Below are 8637 nucleotides of genomic sequence, written 5' to 3'. Positions count from 1 at the left end.
TTGCTCACCAGCAAGACCAAAATCACACAGCTTTCCAAGCAATTGCTCCTCTCAAAGTTCTTTTTTGTAACTGAAGCTAAGTACCTGAATCCAAAGGTGGGTAAGACACACATTTAAGTAAAGGAAATTTGTAACTAACAACAACAATCCTGGAGGCAAAAAGGATCATTTTCAGTATTGCACATTTATTCAGCAGTACATAAAAATAATGTTATATAGTACATAATGTAATGTAAACACTATGGAACTCAACTTGAATAATAAAATATTCTACTAAGGAAGAAACCTTGTTCATGAAGGTCTGCATGCCCACGGGACCCAAGTCAGAGCCCCTCATTTGTGTCACAGAAGCAAGGTGGGAGGGGGTCATACGCCGCATACATGCTGCACTCCTCACACAGCTGGAGGGTGGCAGAAGACGCAGCAGTGACAGACTTGGCCTGGCTGTCAACAGCTGAATTATTCTTCTTCAAGGGCCCAGCAGCACAGGTCTTTGCAGCTCTTAAGAAAAGACATACATAGAGCATAAGATTAGAATTGTTTTTCTAAATCCACTTGTTACAATTGTCAGGGGTATCTGGGAAGTTTAGGGCTGGAGTCAATCGAACATGTGACACCAGCCCTAGATTGAAGCTCCAGGCCCCTGCCCCAAGTTCCTATCTAATCCCTCATCTCCTAACATTGTTACAAACGTAAAACCAGATGCCAGCAAATAAGCAGCACTGGCTTGCAAGCTTGGGCCACCCAGCTGGTCCCTGCAGGCCTGCGAGGTATGAGCATGCCCAGGGAAGTTACCCCCATCTGCTATGGCCTAGACTCTGTGTTCTGCCTTCTAATTCACAGGCTCACTGTGAGCATGGCTGCTTCCAGCTACCACTCTCCCATCTCTGAAGCTTCCTCTCCCCAAACTTTATCTCTTGTCTGACCTGCACCCCTTGTCAGGTGTTCCCCAAGGATCTTCATATAGCTTAGCTTTCCCATATGCCTAGAGGCACACCTCACTGTCCCCAAGGCAACCAGCAATGAATGAGAGAGCCCCCGAGAACTCCCTGGCTCAGGCAAGAGATCAATTCAGCCTGTCATCTGAGGGAATACAAGGCAGAGGCTCACTCATTCTGTCTCCTCAGACTCTTCGGTCTACAGTGCCCAGGACAGGGGGGCTCAGCCCATGTGCTGAATTAAATGCTTAGTGATGTTGTTGTTGTGAGTTGATGCTGAGTCGATTCCGACTCAAGGTGACCTCATGTGTGCGGAGTAGAATGGCTCCGTAGGGTTTTCAAGGCTGTGACCTTTCGGGAAGCAGATCTCCACGCTCCTCTGGGTGAGTTTGACCTACCAACCTTTTGGCTAGTAGTCGAGCGCTTAACTGTTTACGCTACCCAGGGACTCCTCAAACCCTTAACAGGAAACTCAGTGTATTTAAAGTCATTTAAATAAGCAAAGCAGTGCTAATTCACAGAGTAACCAGGCTGAGAACATTCTCTTTATGAGGTCACAATCTCAAGCTAGATCAGAAAAAAAGCCAAGATTCTAACTAACCTGCCTTTGCTTTTTCAAACCCACTGCCGTGCTTGACTTCACCCAGAGTGTGGTCACAGGGCAAGGAATGGGCTGCTCAAGCAGAGAGCACCCAAGTGTCCCATTTGAGGGGTATTATTCACTGTTACTCACGTGACTGGCTTGGTCGAGTTGGCCAATTTGGCGTAAACGCAGATGATCAGAATGATCACCACCAGCACAGCAACCAGGATACAGCCCCCAATGCTGATTATAATGATTGTCTTGAGGTCAAAGGTCTCACAATTTGCTAGGCAGAGAAGTGCAGGCAAGCAGTGAATGGGGCTGCCCTCCCAACACATCCACTTAGCAACCTCAATGTACTTCTTTGAGTGGAGGAAGAATGAAGCCCTAACTATGATCCTTAAGTGTGTAACAGGAGTGATTCTTCCAAGGGAGGCCTAACCTGGCCCAAAGGATTTATTCGTGGGTAAGAAAGGACTGAAATACAAAATCCAGAGAGAAGAAAAATCGGAGGAGAGGACGTGGAAAGAACCTTCATCTCTTTCACATAGTCATGTACAGCAAGGGAAAAACGGGCCTGCTAGAGGTTGAGCTGGTGCTTTTACTCCCAAAGTTCAATTCTCTCTTGTTAACTAGGTCATATCACCTCAGGGCTTAAGGAGATTCCTTAAAGCTTCCAGCCAAATCCTTCCCTCATGCTTAGCCATGAGGAATCACTTGCAAAGTCCAGGTTTCCAGAAGCCCCTTGTCCCTCACTCTGTCTTTGTGGTAGACCAGAGGCCCTCCTCTGCCATTTTCCCACCTCTATCCTAAGTTCTTCCTGGATATCCAAATTGTTTGGAATAAGCAGTTTGTTTAATCTAACACTCTGAGACCGGGGGAAAGTGAGTCAGGAGGGAAGAATGAACAGCCTGTCAGGCACACTTACCACAGCTCGACTCTTCAGAGCTGGATGAAGGCCAACAGTACAAAAAAATCACAATGAAAAGAAAACTTCGGGAATAGGACATCTTCTCAGGAATTTCCCAAGCCTCTAATTTGAGAAAGTTCTAAACTAACCTTTTAGGAATAATTAAGATCTAAGGTTGAAGAGCACAGTCTTCTGGCAGAGCTAGGACAGCCACCATCCAGCTCCAACTTTTATACCAGGCAGGACACAGGCTGTGTGACATCACCTCTCTGGATGTCAGCACTCTTTCATGGAGTTCTGAATTCCATTAGGTATATTATAGCACCCATGGAAATATAAATGGATGCCTAAATGCTATTTTAAATCACTCAGTTCTAGCTCTCTTCTTCTCAGATTTTGATACCTTCAGAGAAACTTTTAGTTTGATTGTGAATCAAAGTCAAGTTTGATACTATGCTGAGTGAAATAAGTCAGACTCCAAGGGACAAATACCATATAATTCCACTTATATGAAATATCTGTTGTTAGGTGCCATCAAGTCAGTTCCGACTCATAGCAACCCTGTGTACAACAGAATGAAACACTGCCTGGTCCCATGCCATCCTCATAAGTGTTGTTATGCTTGAGCCCATTGTTGCAGCCACTGTGTCAATCCATCTCACTGAGGGCCTTCCTCTTTTTCGATGACCCTCTACCAAGCATGATGTCTTTCTCCAGGAACTGGTCCCTCCTGATAACATATCCAAAGTATGTGAGACAAAGTCTCGCCATCCACCCTCCTAAGGAGCATTCTGGATGTACTTCTTCCAAGACTTCTTTTGGCAGTCCGTGGTATATTCAATATTCTTTCCCAACACCATAGCTCGAAGGCATCAATTCTTTTCCTGTCTTCCTTATTCATTGTCCAGCTTTTGCATGCATATGAGATGACTGAAAACACCATGGTTTGGATCAGGTGCACCTTAGTCCTTAGAGTAACATCTTTGCTTTACAACACTTTAAAGAGGCCTTTTGCAGAAGATTTGCCCAATGCAATACGGTTTGATTTTTGACTGATCCTTCCTTGGGTGTTGATTGAGGATCCAAGTAAAACAAAATCCTTGACAACTTCAATCTTTTCTCTCTTTATCATGATGTTGTTTATTGGTCCAATTGTGAGGATTTTCATTTTCTTCATGTTGAGGCATAATCCATACTGAAGTCTGTAGTCTTTGATCTTCATCAGTAAGTGCTTCAAGTCCTCTCTGTTTTCAGCAAGGAGGGTTGTGTCATCTGCGCTAGTTGTTCATGAGTCTTCCTCCAATCCTGATGCCCTGTTTATAAAAATATATATTAAAAATGTTGTAAAAACATAAATATATATATCTGGAACAGGCAAATGCACACAGATGAAAGTTTATCAATGGTTACCATGGGGAAGGGAAGGGTATAATGGGTAGTTACTGTTTAAGGGGCAGTGGGTTTGTTTGGAGCCCTGGTGGTGAAGTGTTTTAGAGCTCAGGGTGCTAACCAAAAGGTTGGCAGTCAAAATCCACCGGCTGCTCCTTGGAAACCCTTTGGGACAGTTTTACTCTGTCCTATAGGTTCATTAGGAGTTGGAATCAACTCGATGGCAATGGGTTTGGTTTGTTTGTTTTCATTTGGTTTGGGTTTGTTCAGAGTGATGAGAACTTTTGGAAATGGATAGTGATGATGGTTGCAAAGCATGGTGTGATTAATGTAACTGAATTGTACACTTAAAAGTGGGTGAAATGGCAAAGTTTTATGATGTGTATTCTACCACAACAAAGAAAAAAAAATCAAGTTTGAGAGTTCAATAAAAATAAGTAAAAGAACAGTAATGTGGAGAAGCGAATACCTAAAAATACTTGTAGAGCTTATCTTGGTTATCTAGTGCTGCTATAACAGAAATACCACATGTAGATGGTTTTAACAAACAGAAATTTATTCTCTCACAGTCTAGGTGGCTAGAAGTCCAGGGGAAGGCTTTCTCTCTCTGTTGGATCTTGGGGAAGGTCCTGTCATCAATCTTCCCCCAGCCTATGAGCTTCTCAGCACAGGCACCCTAGCTCTTCTTTTTTGGTGATATGAAGTCCCTCTCCTCTCTGCTTGATTCTCTCTTTTATATCTCAAATGAGGCTGACTCAAGATATAACCTAATTCTATAGATTGAGTCCTGACTCATTAACATAACTGCCTCTAATCCTGCCTCATTAACATCAGAGAGGTTAGGATTTCTAACACATAGGATAATCACATCAGATCACAAAATGGTGGACAACTACACAATACTGGGAATCATAGCCTACCCAAGTTGATACACATTTTGGGGGGACACAAATCAATCCATAACAGCTAAATTATAGAAGACAGGTTAGACTTTATGTTTTAGCTACCTAATGAAATAACAGAATTCAGGTAATAGGTTCATTTACATCAGAAGATTATCACAATTTATGATTAAGACAAAAGAATTACAAAAGATATGATACCTGTTCTAGTCAGGTTTCTCTGATTTCAAGGTACTCATTCCCAGCATAGGACAGTGGCTAAATGCTGAGCTGCTAACCAAAAGGTTGACAGTTTCAACCCACCAGCTGCTCTGTGAGAGAAAGATGTGGCAGTCTGCTTCTGTAAAGACTTAAAGCCTGGGAAACCCTGTGGGGAAGTCCTACCCTGTCCTATAGGGTTGCTATGAGTCAGAATTGACTTGACAGCAATGGTTTTGGTTGTTTTGTTTTTATTTTGTTTTTTGGCATACTCACCAAAACCAGTTCAATTAAATGAGAAAATTATTTTAGCTACAAAGAGTCATTTATTGGTGCTCTGGCCAAACCTTGGGTGAGGTCAAGAACAGCAGGGAAGACCTCCGCAAAGCCAGCAGAATAAGGACTTCTGAAAATTTGTTCCTCCATAAAAACAATGAAAAAAATGGCAAAAACTGTCAGCATCAACTTCCTCAGAGCTCTGGAAATTAACTAAAGGATTGCAATAGTCCAGGAAGTATTTATTCAACAAAAACGACTGACCTCAGTAAAAACAGCAAGCTTTATGGCATTTCAACTTGCTCTAGTCTCCTTACTCACTCTCCAGCTCCATGGTAGCCTAGAAAAATAACAGCCAGTGTCCCCACCAGAGAGAGCAGAACAGAGCTGGAGCTCATTCTCAATGAATTGTCATTGTTTGACCAGTCTGATGATTACCTGGAAGACCTCATTTTCAAGGCTGTCTGTATTTGACCTGAGCTCACCCAATTAAAAAAAAAAAAAAAAAAACCTTCTCCCCAGGAGCTCTGGTAGCACAGTGGTTAACAGCTACAGCTGCTAACCAAAAGGTCAGCATTTCAAATCTACCACGTGCTGCTTGGTAACCCTATGGGGCAGTTCTACTCTGTCCTATAGGGTCATTTTATATATATGACATGGGCAGTGACTGATGATAAGTAGTATTGTCAACAACAAAAGAATGCTTCAATTTTGTTTTTTCATGCTATTGTGGAGTTAATTTAAAAATTCTTTGCAAATTGCTCTCATCATCCCAGCTATTTTATTCCATTTCCATTCTACTGAAAGCTGGTTCATTTCAATATTCTTGAAGCACCATGGTTTCTCCCTCTTTCCAATTACCCATGGTTTCTCAAATGTCTTATCTGCAAACATGGTCAAGAGAGTGGTAAGCCACTCTTTCAAAAATTGATCCTGCAAGCATTCTTCTCTTTTCATTTTCAGGGTTCTATTAGGCATTTCAAGAACCAGCAGGATCACTCATGGTGGACAGGTGTCAGTGGAGCTTCTACAGACTAGGAAGAAGGGCCTGACGGTCTACTTCTTAAAAAAAATTGGCCAGCAAAAACTTTATCAATAGCAGCATAATATTGTCTGATATAGTACAGGGAGATGAGCCCCTCAGGTTGGAAGGCACTTGAAAGGTGACTGGGAGTAGAGTCGACTTCAACGACGTGGATGGAGTCAAGCTTTCGGGACCTTCATTTGCTGATATGGCACAACTGTAAATGAGAAGAATCAGCTGCAAGCATCCATTAATAATAGGAACACGGAATGTATGAAGTATGAATCTAGGAAAATTGGAAGTCGTCAAAAATGAAATGGGCCGCATAAAGATCGATATCCTAGGCATTAGTGAGCTGAAATAGACTGGTATTGGCGCTTTTGAATCAGATAATCATATGGTCTACTAACCCAGGAATGACAAATTGAAGAGAAAAGCATCGCATTCATTGTCAAAAAGAACATCTCAAGATCTATCCTGAAATACGATGCTGTCAGTAATAGGATAATATCCATATGCCCACAAGGAAGACCAGTTAATATGATTATTATTCAAATTTATGACCAACCACTAAGGCCAAAGATGATGAAATTGAAGATTTTTACCAACGTCTGCAGTCTGAAATTGATCAAACATGCAGTCAAGATGCATTGATAATTACTGGTGATTGGAACGCGAAAGTTGGAAACACGAAGGATCTGTATTTGGAAAACATGGCCTCGGTGACAGAAACAATGCCAGAGATCGCATGATAGAATTTTGTAAGACCAACAACTTATTCATTGCAGATACCTTTTTTTCAACAATATAAACGGCAACTATACACGTGGACCTCTTCGGATGGAATACACAGGAATAAAATTGACAACATCTGTGGAAAGAGACAATGGAAAAGCTCAATATCATCAGTCAGAACAAGGTTAGGGGACAACTGTGGAACAGACCATCAGTTGCTCCTATGCAAGTTCAGATTGAAGCTGAAGAAAATCAAAAGAAGTCCATGAGAACCAAAATATGTCCCACCTGAATTTAGAGACCATCTCAAGAATAGATTTGACACACTGAACACTGTGCTAGTTAAGATTATGAGTCAAATTGACAAGGCCATGATTCTCAGTGTTTTGGCAGTCATATAATGTTGTGATCACTTCCGTGTTGAGATTTGATATGTGATCACCCCCACGATGGAATCTGCAGTGAGTGATACCAGCAGGGGCAGGGTTTGTGGTGGCTCACCGCCCCTTCAGCCTTCATCTCTCCACCCTCCACCTACCTAGTCCTTTTTGCTCTCCTTGCCAGGACTTTTGCTTGTTCTGGATCCTGCAGCTGACACCTGTTCATCTGACCTCTGGTTCTTGCAACTTAAACTAGCAGCTTACCTGCAGTCTTTTCTGCTGATCTTGAGATTCATAGACCTTCACAGCCTGTAAGCAACAGGCCTGCCTTCCGGCCTGCAGATCGCCAGCCCCTTCAGCTACGTGAGCCAGAGGCCTCTTTCCTGCCCTATGGACTTGGGATGTTACAACTTCTAAAAACCACATGAGCCATTTCCTTGAGATATATATATATATATATATAGATAGATAGATAGATAGATACACACACACACATATACACATATATATATACATATATATATATATACACACTTTACTGGTTTTGCTTCTCTAGAGAACCCAGCCTAAGGCAAACACTAATGACTGAAGACCAGACAAGTTGTGGAATGACATCAAGGACACCACACATAAAGAAAGCAAAGGTCATTAAAGACAGAAATGAAAGAAAAGACCAAAATAGATGTCAGAAGAGACTCTGAAACTTGCTCTTGAACATCAAGTAGCTAAAGCCAATGGAAGAAATGATGAAGTAAAAGAGCTGAACAGAAGATTTCAAAGAGCAGCTCAAAAAAACAAGGTAAAATATTATAATGAAATGTTCAAAGACCTGGAGATAGAAAACCAAAAGGGAAGAACACACCTGGCATTTCTCTAGCTAAAAGAACTGAAGAAAAAACTTGAGCCTCGAGTTGCAATTTTGAAGGAACCTGTGGGAAAATATTGACCGATGTAGGAAGCATTAAAAGAAGATGGAAGGAATACACAGGGTCACTTTACCAAAAAAATTTGTCAACGTTTAATCACCTCAGGAGGTCGCATATGATCAAGAACCAAAGGTACCGAAGAAGTCCGAGCTGCATTGAAGACTTTGGCAAAGTTCCAGGAATTGAGAGAATACCAATTGAGATGTTTCAACAAAGTGATGCAGCGCTGGAAGCACTCACTCATGTATGCCGAGAAATTTGGAAGACAGCTACCTGGACAACTGACTGGAACAGATCCATGTTTGTATCCATTCCAAATAAAGGTGATCCAATAGAATGCAGAAATTATCAAACAATATTATTAACTTGGTTGAAG

This window comes from Loxodonta africana, chromosome 16, assembly GCF_030014295.1.
Source record: "Loxodonta africana isolate mLoxAfr1 chromosome 16, mLoxAfr1.hap2, whole genome shotgun sequence".
NCBI classification, from domain to species: domain Eukaryota; kingdom Metazoa; phylum Chordata; class Mammalia; order Proboscidea; family Elephantidae; genus Loxodonta; species Loxodonta africana.
Note: the sequence above shows the minus strand (reverse complement) of the source record.